The sequence below is a fragment of the Lactuca serriola genome, chromosome 1, assembly GCF_051521515.1.
Source record: "Lactuca serriola cultivar US96UC23 chromosome 1, Lser_US96UC23_V15, whole genome shotgun sequence".
NCBI classification, from domain to species: Eukaryota; Viridiplantae; Streptophyta; class Magnoliopsida; order Asterales; family Asteraceae; genus Lactuca; species Lactuca serriola.
This window is the reverse complement of record NC_136408.1, coordinates 202,991,496-203,004,153: the sequence shown is the minus strand read 5'-3', so window position 1 is coordinate 203,004,153 and position 12,658 is coordinate 202,991,496. Positions and strand designations below refer to the sequence as shown.

The following is a 12,658-nucleotide window of genomic DNA, read 5'->3' as shown; positions in this document are numbered from 1 at the left end:
AACAATAAACATGGATAGTATTTCGGGTGCGATCATACCAGCACTAATGCACCGGATCCCATCAGAACTCCGCAGTTAAGCGTGCTTGGGCGAGAGTAGTACTAGGATGGGTGACCCCCTGGGAAGTCCTCGTGTTGCACCCCCCTTTTTCGTTGTCCGTTTGCGTTTTTTTAGATTTTACGTGCGGTTTTTTTGCTTTTTTTCCTTTCTTTCTTGCTATTTCTATGCTCGGGTGCCCTCCGGTTCATGGTTGATGCTTTTCGTATTTTTGGAACGGAGCCGATCGGTCACGTGGGTCCCACGCCCCGCATACCAAAACAAAGGAGGTTCTGCGTCTTGTAACACATAAAAACAATAAACATGGATAGTATTTCGGGTGCGATCATACCAGCACTAATGCACCGGATCCCATCAGAACTCCGCAGTTAAGCGTGCTTGGGCGAGAGTAGTACTAGGATGGGTGACCCCCTGGGAAGTCCTCGTGTTGCACCCCCTTTTTCGTTGTCCGTTTGCGTTTTTTTAGATTTTACGTGCGGTTTTTTTTGCTTTTTTTTCCTTTCTTTCTTGCTATTTCTATGCTCGGGTGCCCTCCGGTTCATGGTTGATGCTTTTCGTATTTTTGGAACGGAGCCGATCGGTCACGTGGGTCCCACGCCCCGCGTACCAAAACAAAGGAGGTTCTGCGTCTTGTAACACATAAAAACAATAAACATGGATAGTATTTCGGGTGCGATCATACCAGCACTAATGCACCGGATCCCATCAGAACTCCGCAGTTAAGCGTGCTTGGGCGAGAGTAGTACTAGGATGGGTGACCCCCTGGGAAGTCCTCGTGTTGCACCCCCTTTTTCGTTGTCCGTTTGCGTTTTTTTAGATTTTACGTGCGGTTTTTTTTGCTTTTTTTTCCTTTCTTTCTTGCTATTTCTATGCTCGGGTGCCCTCCGGTTCATGGTTGATGCTTTTCGTATTTTTGGAACGGAGCCGATCGGTCACGTGCGTCCCACGCCCCGCGTACCAAAACAAAGGAGGTTCTGCGTCTTGTAACACATAAAAACAATAAACATGGATAGTATTTCGGGTGCGATCATACCAGCACTAATGCACCGGATCCCATCAGAACTCCGCAGTTAAGCGTGCTTGGGCGAGAGTAGTACTAGGATGGGTGACCCCCTGGGAAGTCCTCGTGTTGCACCCCCCTTTTTCGTTGTCCGTTTGCGTTTTTTTAGATTTTACGTGTGGTTTTTTTTGCTTTTTTTCCTTTCTTTCTTGCTATTTCTATGCTCGGGTGCCCTCCGGTTCATGGTTGATGCTTTTCGTATTTTTGGAACGGAGCCGATCGGTCACGTGGGTCCCACGCCCCGCGTACCAAAACAAAGGAGGTTCTGCGTCTTGTAACACATAAAAACAATAAACATGGATAGTATTTCGGGTGCGATCATACCAGCACTAATGCACCGGATCCCATCAGAACTCCGCAGTTAAACGTGCTTGGGCGAGAGTAGTACTAGGATGGGTGACCCCCTGGGAAGTCCTCGTGTTGCACCCCCCTTTTTCGTTGTCCGTTTTCGTTTTTTTAGATTTTACGTGCGGTTTTTTTTTTGCTTTTTTTCCTTTCTTTCTTGCTATTTCTATGCTCGGGTGCCCTCCGGTTCATGGTTGATGCTTTTCGTATTTTTGGAACGGAGCCGATCGGTCACGTGCGTCCCACGCCCCGCGTACCAAAACAAAGGAGGTTCTGCGTCTTGTAACACATAAAAACAATAAACATGGATAGTATTTCGGGTGCGATCATACCAGCACTAATGCACCGTATCCCATCAGAACTCCGCAGTTAAGCGTGCTTGGGCGAGAGTAGTACTAGGATGGGTGACCCCCTGGGAAGTCCTCGTGTTGCACCCCCCTTTTTCGTTGTCCGTTTGCGTTTTTTTAGATTTTACGTGCGGTTTTTATGCTTTTTTTCCTTTCTTTCTTGCTATTTCTATGCTCGGGTGCCCTCCGGTTCATGGTTGATGCTTTTCGTATTTTTGGAACGGAGCCGATCGGTCACGTGGGTCCCACGCCCCGCATACCAAAACAAATGAGGTTCTGCGTCTTGTAACACATAAAAACAATAAACATGGATAGTATTTCGGGTGCGATCATACCAGCACTAATGCACCGGATCCCATCAGAACTCCGCAGTTAAGCGTGCTTGGGCGAGAGTAGTACTAGGATGGGTGACCCCCTGGGAAGTCCTCGTGTTGCACCCCCCTTTTTCGTTGTCCGTTTGCGTTTTTTTAGATTTTACGTGCGGTTTTTTTTGCTTTTTTTCCTTTCTTTCTTGCTATTTCTATGCTCGGGTGCCCTCCGGTTCATGGTTGATGCTTTTCGTATTTTTGGAACGGAGCCGATCGGTCACGTGGGTCCCACGCCCCGCGTACCAAAACAAAGGAGGTTCTGCGTCTTGTAACACATAAAAACAATAAACATGGATAGTATTTCGGGTGCGATCATACCAGCACTAATGCACCGGATCCCATCAGAACTCCGCAGTTAAGCGTGCTTGGGCGAGAGTAGTACTAGGATGGGTGACCCCCTGGGAAGTCCTCGTGTTGCACCCCCTTTTTCGTTGTCCGTTTGCGTTTTTTTAGATTTTACGTGCGGTTTTTTTTTGCTTTTTTTTCCTTTCTTTCTTGCTATTTCTATGCTCGGGTGCCCTCCGGTTCATGGTTGATGCTTTTCGTATTTTTGGAACGGAGCCGATCGGTCACGTGGGTCCCACGCCCCGCGTACCAAAACAAAGGAGGTTCTGCGTCTTGTAACACATAAAAACAATAAACATGGATAGTATTTCGGGTGCGATCATACCAGCACTAATGCACCGGATCCCATCAGAACTCCGCAGTTAAGCGTGCTTGGGCGAGAGTAGTACTAGGATGGGTGACCCCCTGGGAAGTCCTCGTGTTGCACCCCCTTTTTCGTTGTCCGTTTGCGTTTTTTTAGATTTTACGTGCGGTTTTTTTTGCTTTTTTTTCCTTTCTTTCTTGCTATTTCTATGCTCGGGTGCCCTCCGGTTCATGGTTGATGCTTTTCGTATTTTTGGAATGGAGCCGATCGGTCACGTGCGTCCCACGCCCCGCGTACCAAAACAAAGGAGGTTCTGCGTCTTGTAACACATAAAAACAATAAACATGGATAGTATTTCGGGTGCGATCATACCAGCACTAATGCACCGGATCCCATCAGAACTCCGCAGTTAAGCGTGCTTGGGCGAGAGTAGTACTAGGATGGGTGACCCCCTGGGAAGTCCTCGTGTTGCACCCCCCTTTTTCGTTGTCCGTTTGCGTTTTTTTAGATTTTACGTGCGGTTTTTTTTGCTTTTTTTCCTTTCTTTCTTGCTATTTCTATGCTCGGGTGCCCTCCGGTTCATGGTTGATGCTTTTCGTATATTTGGAACGGAGCCGATCGGTCACGTGGGTCCCACGCCCCGCGTACCAAAACAAAGGAGGTTCTGCGTCTTGTAACACATAAAAACAATAAACATGGATAGTATTTTGGGTGCGATCATACCAGCACAAATGCACCGGATCCCATCAGAACTCCGCAGTTAAGCGTGCTTGGGCGAGAGTAGTACTAGGATGGGTGACCCCCTGGGAAGTCCTCGTGTTGCACCCCCTTTTTCGTTGTCCGTTTGCGTTTTTTTAGATTTTACGTGCGGTTTTTTTTTGCTTTTTTTTCCTTTCTTTCTTGCTATTTCTATGCTCGGGTGCCCTCCGGTTCATGGTTGATGCTTTTCGTATTTTTGGAACGGAGCCGATCGGTCACGTGGGTCCCACGCCCCGCGTACCAAAACAAAGGAGGTTCTGCGTCTTGTAACACATAAAAACAATAAACATGGATAGTATTTCGGGTGCGATCATACCAGCACTAATGCACCGGATCCCATCAGAACTCCGCAGTTAAGCGTGCTTGGGCGAGAGTAGTACTAGGATGGGTGACCCCCTGGGAAGTCCTCGTGTTGCACCCCCTTTTTCGTTGTCCGTTTGCGTTTTTTTAGATTTTACGTGCGGTTTTTTTTGCTTTTTTTTTCCTTTCTTTCTTGCTATTTCTATGCTCGGGTGCCCTCCGGTTCATGGTTGATGCTTTTCGTATTTTTGGAACGGAGCCGATCGGTCACGTGGGTCCCACGCCCCGCGTACCAAAACAAAGGAGGTTCTGCGTCTTGTAACACATAAAAACAATAAACATGGATAGTATTTCGGGTGCGATCATACCAGCACTAATGCACCGGATCCCATCAGAACTCCGCAGTTAAGCGTGCTTGGGCGAGAGTAGTACTAGGATGGGTGACCCCCTGGGAAGTCCTCGTGTTGCACCCCCCTTTTTCGTTGTCCGTTTGCGTTTTTTTAGATTTTACGTGCGGTTTTTTTGCTTTTTTTCCTTTCTTTCTTGCTATTTCTATGCTCGGGTGCCCTCCGGTTCATGGTTGATGCTTTTCGTATTTTTGGAACGGAGCCGATCGGTCACGTGGGTCCCACGCCCCGCATACCAAAACAAAGGAGGTTCTGCGTCTTGTAACACATAAAAACAATAAACATGGATAGTATTTCGGGTGCGATCATACCAGCACTAATGCACCGGATCCCATCAGAACTCCGCAGTTAAGCGTTCTTGGGCGAGAGTAGTACTAGGATGGGTGACCCCCTGGGAAGTCCTCGTGTTGCACCCCCTTTTTCGTTGTCCGTTTGCGTTTTTTTAGATTTTACGTGCGGTTTTTTTTGCTTTTTTTTCCTTTCTTTCTTGCTATTTCTATGCTCGGGTGCCCTCCGGTTCATGGTTGATGCTTTTCGTATTTTTGGAACGGAGCCGATCGGTCACGTGGGTCCCACGCCCCGCGTACCAAAACAAAGGAGGTTCTGCGTCTTGTAACACATAAAAACAATAAACATGGATAGTATTTCGGGTGCGATCATACCAGCACTAATGCACCGGATCCCATCAGAACTCCGCAGTTAAGCGTGCTTGGGCGAGAGTAGTACTAGGATGGGTGACCCCCTGGGAAGTCCTCGTGTTGCACCCCCTTTTTCGTTGTCCGTTTGCGTTTTTTTAGATTTTACGTGCGGTTTTTTTTGCTTTTTTTTCCTTTCTTTCTTGCTATTTCTATGCTCGGGTGCCCTCCGGTTCATGGTTGATGCTTTTCGTATTTTTGGAACGGAGCCGATCGGTCACGTGCGTCCCACGCCCCGCGTACCAAAACAAAGGAGGTTCTGCGTCTTGTAACACATAAAAACAATAAACATGGATAGTATTTCGGGTGCGATCATACCAGCACTAATGCACCGGATCCCATCAGAACTCCGCAGTTAAGCGTGCTTGGGCGAGAGTAGTACTAGGATGTGTGACCCCCTGGGAAGTCCTCGTGTTGCACCCCCCTTTTTCGTTGTCCGTTTGCGTTTTTTTAGATTTTACGTGTGGTTTTTTTTGCTTTTTTTCCTTTCTTTCTTGCTATTTCTATGCTCGGGTGCCCTCCGGTTCATGGTTGATGCTTTTCGTATTTTTGGAACGAAGCCGATCGGTCACGTGGGTCCCACGCCCCGCGTACCAAAACAAAGGAGGTTCTGCGTCTTGTAACACATAAAAACAATAAACATGGATAGTATTTCGGGTGCGATCATACCAGCACTAATGCACCGGATCCCATCAGAACTCCGCAGTTAAACGTGCTTGGGCGAGAGTAGTACTAGGATGGGTGACCCCCTGGGAAGTCCTCGTGTTGCACCCCCCTTTTTCGTTGTCCGTTTGCGTTTTTTTAGATTTTACGTGCGGTTTTTTTTTTGCTTTTTTTCCTTTCTTTCTTGCTATTTCTATGCTCGGGTGCCCTCCGGTTCATGGTTGATGCTTTTCGTATTTTTGGAACGGAGCCGATCGGTCACGTGCGTCCCACGCCCCGCGTACCAAAACAAAGGAGGTTCTGCGTCTTGTAACACATAAAAACAATAAACATGGATAGTATTTCGGGTGCGATCATACCAGCACTAATGCACCGTATCCCATCAGAACTCCGCAGTTAAGCGTGCTTGGGCGAGAGTAGTACTAGGATGGGTGACCCCCTGGGAAGTCCTCGTGTTGCACCCCCCTTTTTCGTTGTCCGTTTGCGTTTTTTTAGATTTTACGTGCGGTTTTTTTGCTTTTTTTCCTTTCTTTCTTGCTATTTCTATGCTCGGGTGCCCTCCGGTTCATGGTTGATGCTTTTCGTATTTTTGGAACGGAGCCGATCGGTCACGTGGGTCCCACGCCCCGCATACCAAAACAAATGAGGTTCTGCGTCTTGTAACACATAAAAACAATAAACATGGATAGTATTTCGGGTGCGATCATACCAGCACTAATGCACCGGATCCCATCAGAACTCCGCAGTTAAGCGTGCTTGGGCGAGAGTAGTACTAGGATGGGTGACCCCCTGGGAAGTCCTCGTGTTGCACCCCCCTTTTTCGTTGTCCGTTTGCGTTTTTTTAGATTTTACGTGCGGTTTTTTTTGCTTTTTTTCCTTTCTTTCTTGCTATTTCTATGCTCGGGTGCCCTCCGGTTCATGGTTGATGCTTTTCGTATTTTTGGAACGGAGCCGATCGGTCACGTGGGTCCCACGCCCCGCGTACCAAAACAAAGGAGGTTCTGCGTCTTGTAACACATAAAAACAATAAACATGGATAGTATTTCGGGTGCGATCATACCAGCACTAATGCACCGGATCCCATCAGAACTCCGCAGTTAAGCGTGCTTGGGCGAGAGTAGTACTAGGATGGGTGACCCCCTGGGAAGTCCTCGTGTTGCACCCCCTTTTTCGTTGTCCGTTTGCGTTTTTTTAGATTTTACGTGCGGTTTTTTTTTGCTTTTTTTTCCTTTCTTTCTTGCTATTTCTATGCTCGGGTGCCCTCCGGTTCATGGTTGATGCTTTTCGTATTTTTGGAACGGAGCCGATCGGTCACGTGGGTCCCACGCCCCGCGTACCAAAACAAAGGAGGTTCTGCGTCTTGTAACACATAAAAACAATAAACATGGATAGTATTTCGGGTGCGATCATACCAGCACTAATGCACCGGATCCCATCAGAACTCCGCAGTTAAGCGTGCTTGGGCGAGAGTAGTACTAGGATGGGTGACCCCCTGGGAAGTCCTCGTGTTGCACCCCCTTTTTCGTTGTCCGTTTGCGTTTTTTTAGATTTTACGTGCGGTTTTTTTTGCTTTTTTTTCCTTTCTTTCTTGCTATTTCTATGCTCGGGTGCCCTCCGGTTCATGGTTGATGCTTTTCGTATTTTTGGAACGGAGCCGATCGGTCACGTGCGTCCCACGCCCCGCGTACCAAAACAAAGGAGGTTCTGCGTCTTGTAACACATAAAAACAATAAACATGGATAGTATTTCGGGTGCGATCATACCAGCACTAATGCACCGGATCCCATCAGAACTCCGCAGTTAAGCGTGCTTGGGCGAGAGTAGTACTAGGATGGGTGACCCCCTGGGAAGTCCTCGTGTTGCACCCCCCTTTTTCGTTGTCCGTTTGCGTTTTTTTAGATTTTACGTGCGGTTTTTTTTGCTTTTTTTCCTTTCTTTCTTGCTATTTCTATGCTCGGGTGCCCTCCGGTTCATGGTTGATGCTTTTCGTATTTTTGGAACGGAGCCGATCGGTCACGTGGGTCCCACGCCCCGCGTACCAAAACAAAGGAGGTTCTGCGTCTTGTAACACATAAAAACAATAAACATGGATAGTATTTCGGGTGCGATCATACCAGCACTAATGCACCGGATCCCATCAGAACTCCGCAGTTAAGCGTGCTTGGGCGAGAGTAGTACTAGGATGGGTGACCCCCTGGGAAGTCCTCGTGTTGCACCCCCTTTTTCGTTGTCCGTTTGCGTTTTTTTAGATTTTACGTGCGGTTTTTTTTTGCTTTTTTTTCCTTTCTTTCTTGCTATTTCTATGCTCGGGTGCCCTCCGGTTCATGGTTGATGCTTTTCGTATTTTTGGAACGGAGCCGATCGGTCACGTGGGTCCCACGCCCCGCGTACCAAAACAAAGGAGGTTCTGCGTCTTGTAACACATAAAAACAATAAACATGGATAGTATTTCGGGTGCGATCATACCAGCACTAATGCACCGGATCCCATCAGAACTCCGCAGTTAAGCGTGCTTGGGCGAGAGTAGTACTAGGATGGGTGACCCCCTGGGAAGTCCTCGTGTTGCACCCCCTTTTTCGTTGTCCGTTTGCGTTTTTTTAGATTTTACGTGCGGTTTTTTTTGCTTTTTTTTTTCCTTTCTTTCTTGCTATTTCTATGCTCGGGTGCCCTCCGGTTCATGGTTGATGCTTTTCGTATTTTTGGAACGGAGCCGATCGGTCACGTGCGTCCCACGCCCCGCGTACCAAAACAAAGGAGGTTCTGCGTCTTGTAACACATAAAAACAATAAACATGGATAGTATTTCGGGTGCGATCATACCAGCACTAATGCACCGGATCCCATCAGAACTCCGCAGTTAAGCGTGCTTGGGCGAGAGTAGTACTAGGATGGGTGACCCCCTGGGAAGTCCTCGTGTTGCACCCCCCTTTTTCGTTGTCCGTTTGCGTTTTTTTAGATTTTACGTGCGGTTTTTTTTGCTTTTTTTCCTTTCTTTCTTGCTATTTCTATGCTCGGGTGCCCTCCGGTTCATGGTTGATGCTTTTCGTATTTTTGGAACGGAGCCGATCGGTCACGTGGGTCCCACGCCCCGCGTACCAAAACAAAGGAGGTTCTGCGTCTTGTAACACATAAAAACAATAAACATGGATAATATTTCGGGTGCGATCATACCAGCACTAATGCACCGGATCCCATCAGAACTCCGCAGTTAAACGTGCTTGGGCGAGAGTAGTACTAGGATGGGTGACCCCCTGGGAAGTCCTCGTGTTGCACCCCCCTTTTTCGTTGTCCGTTTGCGTTTTTTTAGATTTTACGTGCGGTTTTTTTTGCTTTTTTTCCTTTCTTTCTTGCTATTTCTATGCTCGGGTGCCCTCCGGTTCATGGTTGATGCTTTTCGTATTTTTGGAACGGAGCCGATCGGTCACGTGGGTCCCACGCCCCGCGTACCAAAACAAAGGAGGTTCTGCGTCTTGTAACACATAAAAACAATAAACATGGATAGTATTTCGGGTGCGATCATACCAGCACTAATGCACCGGATCCCATCAGAACTCCGCAGTTAAGCGTGCTTGGGCGAGAGTAGTACTAGGATGGGTGACCCCCTGGGAAGTCCTCGTGTTGCACCCCCCTTTTTCGTTGTCCGTTTGCGTTTTTTTAGATTTTACGTGCGGTTTTTTTGCTTTTTTTTCCTTTCTTTCTTGTTATTTCTATGCTCGGGTGCCCTCCGGTTCATGGTTGATGCTTTTCGTATTTTTGGAACGGAGCCGATCGGTCACGTGGGTCCCACGCCCCGCGTACCAAAACAAAGGAGGTTCTGCGTCTTGTAACACATAAAAACAATAAACATGGATAGTATTTCGGGTGCGATCATACCAGCACTAATGCACCGGATCCCATCAGAACTCCGCAGTTAAGCGTGCTTGGGCGAGAGTAGTACTAGGATGGGTGACCCCCTGGGAAGTCCTCGTGTTGCACCCCCCTTTTTCGTTGTCCGTTTGCGTTTTTTTAGATTTTACGTGCGGTTTTTTTGCTTTTTTTCCTTTCTTTCTTGCTATTTCTATGCTCGGGTGCCCTCCGGTTCATGGTTGATGCTTTTCGTATTTTTGGAACGGAGCCGATCGGTCACGTGGGTCCCACGCCCCGCGTACCAAAACAAAGGAGGTTCTGCGTCTTGTAACACATAAAAACAATAAACATGGATAGTATTTCGGGTGCGATCATACCAGCACTAATGCACCGGATCCCATCAGAACTCCGCAGTTAAGCGTGCTTGGGCGAGAGTAGTACTAGGATGGGTGACCCCCTAGGAAGTCCTCGTGTTGCACCCCCTTTTTCGTTGTCCGTTTGCGTTTTTTTAGATTTTACGTGCGGTTTTTTTTGCTTTTTTTTCCTTTCTTTCTTGCTATTTCTATGCTCGGGTGCCCTCCGGTTCATGGTTGATGCTTTTCGTATTTTTGGAACGGAGCCGATCGGTCACGTGGGTCCCACGCCCCGCGTACCAAAACAAAGGAGGTTCTGCGTCTTGTAACACATAAAAACAATAAACATGGATAGTATTTCGGGTGCGATCATACCAGCACTAATGCACCGGATCCCATCAGAACTCCGCAGTTAAGCGTGCTTGGGCGAGAGTAGTACTAGGATGGGTGACCCCCTGGGAAGTCCTCGTGTTGCACCCCCCTTTTTCGTTGTCCGTTTGCGTTTTTTTAGATTTTACGTGCGGTTTTTTTTGCTTTTTTTCCTTTCTTTCTTGCTATTTCTATGCTCGGGTGCCCTCCGGTTCATGGTTGATGCTTTTCGTATTTTTGGAACGGAGCCGATCGGTCACGTGGGTCCCACGCCCCGCGTACCAAAACAAAGGAGGTTCTGCGTCTTGTAACACATAAAAACAATAAACATGGATAATATTTCGGGTGCGATCATACCAGCACTAATGCACCGGATCCCATCAGAACTCCGCAGTTAAACGTGCTTGGGCGAGAGTAGTACTAGGATGGGTGACCCCCTGGGAAGTCCTCGTGTTGCACCCCCCTTTTTCGTTGTCCGTTTGCGTTTTTTTAGATTTTACGTGCGGTTTTTTTTGCTTTTTTTCCTTTCTTTCTTGCTATTTCTATGCTCGGGTGCCCTCCGGTTCATGGTTGATGCTTTTCGTATTTTTGGAACGGAGCCGATCGGTCACGTGGGTCCCACGCCCCGCGTACCAAAACAAAGGAGGTTCTGCGTCTTGTAACACATAAAAACAATAAACATGGATAGTATTTCGGGTGCGATCATACCAGCACTAATGCACCGGATCCCATCAGAACTCCGCAGTTAAGCGTGCTTGGGCGAGAGTAGTACTAGGATGGGTGACCCCCTGGGAAGTCCTCGTGTTGCACCCCCCTTTTTCGTTGTCCGTTTGCGTTTTTTTAGATTTTACGTGCGGTTTTTTTGCTTTTTTTCCTTTCTTTCTTGCTATTTCTATGCTCGGGTGCCCTCCGGTTCATGGTTGATGCTTTTCGTATTTTTGGAACGGAGCCGATCGGTCACGTGGGTCCCACGCCCCGCGTACCAAAACAAAGGAGGTTCTGCGTCTTGTAACACATAAAAACAATAAACATGGATAGTATTTCGGGTGCGATCATACCAGCACTAATGCACCGGATCCCATCAGAACTCCGCAGTTAAACGTGCTTGGGCGAGAGTAGTACTAGGATGGGTGACCCCCTGGGAAGTCCTCGTGTTGCACCCCCCTTTTTCGTTGTCCGTTTGCGTTTTTTTAGATTTTACGTGCGGTTTTTTTTGCTTTTTTTCCTTTCTTTCTTGCTATTTCTATGCTCGGGTGCCCTCCGGTTCATGGTTGATGCTTTTCGTAATTTTGGAACGGAGCCGATCGGTCACGTGGGTCCCACGCCCCGCGTACCAAAACAAAGGAGGTTCTGCGTCTTGTAACACATAAAAACAATAAACATGGATAGTATTTCGGGTGCGATCATACCAGCACTAATGCACCGGATCCCATCAGAACTCCGCAGTTAAGCGTGCTTGGGCGAGAGTAGTACTAGGATGGGTGACCCCCTGGGAAGTCCTCGTGTTGCACCCCCCTTTTTCGTTGTCCGTTTGCGTTTTTTTTAGATTTTACGTGCGGTTTTTTTGCTTTTTTTCCTTTCTTTCTTGTTATTTCTATGCTCGGGTGCCCTCCGGTTCATGGTTGATGCTTTTCGTATTTTTGGAACGGAGCCGATCGGTCACGTGGGTCCCACGCCCCGCGTACCAAAACAAAGGAGGTTCTGCGTCTTGTAACACATAAAAACAATAAACATGGATAGTATTTCGGGTGCGATCATACCAGCACTAATGCACCGGATCCCATCAGAACTCCGCAGTTAAGCGTGCTTGGGCGAGAGTAGTACTAGGATGGGTGACCCCCTGGGAAGTCCTCGTGTTGCACCCCCCCTTTTTCGTTGTCCGTTTGCGTTTTTTTAGATTTTACGTGCGGTTTTTTTGCTTTTTTTCCTTTCTTTCTTGCTATTTCTATGCTCGGGTGCCCTCCGGTTCATGGTTGATGCTTTTCGTATTTTTGGAACGGAGCCGATCGGTCACGTGGGTCCCACGCCCCGCGTACCAAAACAAAGGAGGTTCTGCGTCTTGTAACACATAAAAACAATAAACATGGATAGTATTTCGGGTGCGATCATACCAGCACTAATGCACCGGATCCCATCAGAACTCCGCAGTTAAGCGTGCTTGGGCGAGAGTAGTACTAGGATGGGTGACCCCCTGGGAAGTCCTCGTGTTGCACCCCCCTTTTTCGTTGTCCGTTTGCGTTTTTTTAGATTTTACGTGCGGTTTTTTTTGCTTTTTTTCCTTTCTTTCTTGCTATTTCTATGCTCGGGTGCCCTCCGGTTCATGGTTGATGCTTTTCGTATTTTTGGAACGGTGCCGATCGGTCACGTGGGTCCCACGCCCCGCGTACCAAAACAAAGGAGGTTCTGCGTCTTGTAACACATAAAAACAATAAACATGGATA

At 47.8% G+C, this 12,658-nt stretch overlaps 36 non-coding genes across 36 annotated transcripts; all 36 read left to right on the top strand.

The window, feature by feature from the left end:
• Positions 1-24: 24 nt before the first annotated feature.
• Positions 25-143, top strand: LOC145079389 (5S ribosomal RNA). Its single transcript, XR_013694905.1, has one exon. It is a non-coding gene; the product is annotated as a 5S ribosomal RNA (ribosomal RNA).
• Positions 144-374: 231 nt separating this feature from the next.
• Positions 375-493, top strand: LOC145079377 (5S ribosomal RNA). Its single transcript, XR_013694894.1, has one exon. It is a non-coding gene; the product is annotated as a 5S ribosomal RNA (ribosomal RNA).
• Positions 494-725: 232 nt separating this feature from the next.
• Positions 726-844, top strand: LOC145079365 (5S ribosomal RNA). Its single transcript, XR_013694882.1, has one exon. It is a non-coding gene; the product is annotated as a 5S ribosomal RNA (ribosomal RNA).
• A 232-nt stretch (positions 845-1,076) lies between these two features.
• On the top strand, positions 1,077-1,195 carry LOC145079353 (5S ribosomal RNA). Its single transcript, XR_013694873.1, has one exon. It is a non-coding gene; the product is annotated as a 5S ribosomal RNA (ribosomal RNA).
• A 232-nt stretch (positions 1,196-1,427) lies between these two features.
• Positions 1,428-1,546, top strand: LOC145083231 (5S ribosomal RNA). Its single transcript, XR_013697711.1, has one exon. It is a non-coding gene; the product is annotated as a 5S ribosomal RNA (ribosomal RNA).
• A 234-nt stretch (positions 1,547-1,780) lies between these two features.
• On the top strand, positions 1,781-1,899 carry LOC145084982 (5S ribosomal RNA). The gene has a single exon (XR_013699401.1). It is a non-coding gene; the product is annotated as a 5S ribosomal RNA (ribosomal RNA).
• Positions 1,900-2,130: 231 nt separating this feature from the next.
• On the top strand, positions 2,131-2,249 carry LOC145079341 (5S ribosomal RNA). The gene has a single exon (XR_013694861.1). It is a non-coding gene; the product is annotated as a 5S ribosomal RNA (ribosomal RNA).
• A 232-nt stretch (positions 2,250-2,481) lies between these two features.
• Positions 2,482-2,600, top strand: LOC145079329 (5S ribosomal RNA). Its single transcript, XR_013694850.1, has one exon. It is a non-coding gene; the product is annotated as a 5S ribosomal RNA (ribosomal RNA).
• A 233-nt stretch (positions 2,601-2,833) lies between these two features.
• Positions 2,834-2,952, top strand: LOC145079318 (5S ribosomal RNA). Its single transcript, XR_013694839.1, has one exon. It is a non-coding gene; the product is annotated as a 5S ribosomal RNA (ribosomal RNA).
• Positions 2,953-3,184: 232 nt separating this feature from the next.
• LOC145079306 (5S ribosomal RNA) lies at positions 3,185-3,303 on the top strand. Its single transcript, XR_013694828.1, has one exon. It is a non-coding gene; the product is annotated as a 5S ribosomal RNA (ribosomal RNA).
• A 232-nt stretch (positions 3,304-3,535) lies between these two features.
• LOC145083200 (5S ribosomal RNA) lies at positions 3,536-3,654 on the top strand. Its single transcript, XR_013697683.1, has one exon. It is a non-coding gene; the product is annotated as a 5S ribosomal RNA (ribosomal RNA).
• A 233-nt stretch (positions 3,655-3,887) lies between these two features.
• On the top strand, positions 3,888-4,006 carry LOC145079295 (5S ribosomal RNA). Its single transcript, XR_013694817.1, has one exon. It is a non-coding gene; the product is annotated as a 5S ribosomal RNA (ribosomal RNA).
• A 233-nt stretch (positions 4,007-4,239) lies between these two features.
• On the top strand, positions 4,240-4,358 carry LOC145079283 (5S ribosomal RNA). The gene has a single exon (XR_013694804.1). It is a non-coding gene; the product is annotated as a 5S ribosomal RNA (ribosomal RNA).
• A 231-nt stretch (positions 4,359-4,589) lies between these two features.
• On the top strand, positions 4,590-4,708 carry LOC145084521 (5S ribosomal RNA). Its single transcript, XR_013698964.1, has one exon. It is a non-coding gene; the product is annotated as a 5S ribosomal RNA (ribosomal RNA).
• A 232-nt stretch (positions 4,709-4,940) lies between these two features.
• Positions 4,941-5,059, top strand: LOC145079272 (5S ribosomal RNA). Its single transcript, XR_013694791.1, has one exon. It is a non-coding gene; the product is annotated as a 5S ribosomal RNA (ribosomal RNA).
• A 232-nt stretch (positions 5,060-5,291) lies between these two features.
• On the top strand, positions 5,292-5,410 carry LOC145084865 (5S ribosomal RNA). The gene has a single exon (XR_013699291.1). It is a non-coding gene; the product is annotated as a 5S ribosomal RNA (ribosomal RNA).
• A 232-nt stretch (positions 5,411-5,642) lies between these two features.
• Positions 5,643-5,761, top strand: LOC145083230 (5S ribosomal RNA). The gene has a single exon (XR_013697710.1). It is a non-coding gene; the product is annotated as a 5S ribosomal RNA (ribosomal RNA).
• Positions 5,762-5,995: 234 nt separating this feature from the next.
• Positions 5,996-6,114, top strand: LOC145084981 (5S ribosomal RNA). Its single transcript, XR_013699400.1, has one exon. It is a non-coding gene; the product is annotated as a 5S ribosomal RNA (ribosomal RNA).
• Positions 6,115-6,345: 231 nt separating this feature from the next.
• On the top strand, positions 6,346-6,464 carry LOC145079260 (5S ribosomal RNA). Its single transcript, XR_013694777.1, has one exon. It is a non-coding gene; the product is annotated as a 5S ribosomal RNA (ribosomal RNA).
• Positions 6,465-6,696: 232 nt separating this feature from the next.
• Positions 6,697-6,815, top strand: LOC145079248 (5S ribosomal RNA). Its single transcript, XR_013694766.1, has one exon. It is a non-coding gene; the product is annotated as a 5S ribosomal RNA (ribosomal RNA).
• Positions 6,816-7,048: 233 nt separating this feature from the next.
• LOC145079236 (5S ribosomal RNA) lies at positions 7,049-7,167 on the top strand. The gene has a single exon (XR_013694754.1). It is a non-coding gene; the product is annotated as a 5S ribosomal RNA (ribosomal RNA).
• Positions 7,168-7,399: 232 nt separating this feature from the next.
• Positions 7,400-7,518, top strand: LOC145079224 (5S ribosomal RNA). Its single transcript, XR_013694743.1, has one exon. It is a non-coding gene; the product is annotated as a 5S ribosomal RNA (ribosomal RNA).
• Positions 7,519-7,750: 232 nt separating this feature from the next.
• LOC145079213 (5S ribosomal RNA) lies at positions 7,751-7,869 on the top strand. Its single transcript, XR_013694732.1, has one exon. It is a non-coding gene; the product is annotated as a 5S ribosomal RNA (ribosomal RNA).
• Positions 7,870-8,102: 233 nt separating this feature from the next.
• LOC145079201 (5S ribosomal RNA) lies at positions 8,103-8,221 on the top strand. The gene has a single exon (XR_013694721.1). It is a non-coding gene; the product is annotated as a 5S ribosomal RNA (ribosomal RNA).
• A 234-nt stretch (positions 8,222-8,455) lies between these two features.
• Positions 8,456-8,574, top strand: LOC145079189 (5S ribosomal RNA). The gene has a single exon (XR_013694710.1). It is a non-coding gene; the product is annotated as a 5S ribosomal RNA (ribosomal RNA).
• Positions 8,575-8,806: 232 nt separating this feature from the next.
• On the top strand, positions 8,807-8,925 carry LOC145083228 (5S ribosomal RNA). Its single transcript, XR_013697708.1, has one exon. It is a non-coding gene; the product is annotated as a 5S ribosomal RNA (ribosomal RNA).
• A 232-nt stretch (positions 8,926-9,157) lies between these two features.
• LOC145079177 (5S ribosomal RNA) lies at positions 9,158-9,276 on the top strand. Its single transcript, XR_013694698.1, has one exon. It is a non-coding gene; the product is annotated as a 5S ribosomal RNA (ribosomal RNA).
• Positions 9,277-9,508: 232 nt separating this feature from the next.
• Positions 9,509-9,627, top strand: LOC145079166 (5S ribosomal RNA). Its single transcript, XR_013694687.1, has one exon. It is a non-coding gene; the product is annotated as a 5S ribosomal RNA (ribosomal RNA).
• Positions 9,628-9,858: 231 nt separating this feature from the next.
• Positions 9,859-9,977, top strand: LOC145083375 (5S ribosomal RNA). Its single transcript, XR_013697849.1, has one exon. It is a non-coding gene; the product is annotated as a 5S ribosomal RNA (ribosomal RNA).
• A 232-nt stretch (positions 9,978-10,209) lies between these two features.
• Positions 10,210-10,328, top strand: LOC145079154 (5S ribosomal RNA). The gene has a single exon (XR_013694676.1). It is a non-coding gene; the product is annotated as a 5S ribosomal RNA (ribosomal RNA).
• A 232-nt stretch (positions 10,329-10,560) lies between these two features.
• LOC145083227 (5S ribosomal RNA) lies at positions 10,561-10,679 on the top strand. The gene has a single exon (XR_013697707.1). It is a non-coding gene; the product is annotated as a 5S ribosomal RNA (ribosomal RNA).
• A 232-nt stretch (positions 10,680-10,911) lies between these two features.
• On the top strand, positions 10,912-11,030 carry LOC145079141 (5S ribosomal RNA). Its single transcript, XR_013694664.1, has one exon. It is a non-coding gene; the product is annotated as a 5S ribosomal RNA (ribosomal RNA).
• A 231-nt stretch (positions 11,031-11,261) lies between these two features.
• LOC145083226 (5S ribosomal RNA) lies at positions 11,262-11,380 on the top strand. The gene has a single exon (XR_013697706.1). It is a non-coding gene; the product is annotated as a 5S ribosomal RNA (ribosomal RNA).
• Positions 11,381-11,612: 232 nt separating this feature from the next.
• Positions 11,613-11,731, top strand: LOC145079129 (5S ribosomal RNA). Its single transcript, XR_013694652.1, has one exon. It is a non-coding gene; the product is annotated as a 5S ribosomal RNA (ribosomal RNA).
• A 232-nt stretch (positions 11,732-11,963) lies between these two features.
• LOC145079118 (5S ribosomal RNA) lies at positions 11,964-12,082 on the top strand. The gene has a single exon (XR_013694641.1). It is a non-coding gene; the product is annotated as a 5S ribosomal RNA (ribosomal RNA).
• Positions 12,083-12,314: 232 nt separating this feature from the next.
• LOC145079106 (5S ribosomal RNA) lies at positions 12,315-12,433 on the top strand. The gene has a single exon (XR_013694630.1). It is a non-coding gene; the product is annotated as a 5S ribosomal RNA (ribosomal RNA).
• Positions 12,434-12,658: the final 225 nt, after the last annotated feature.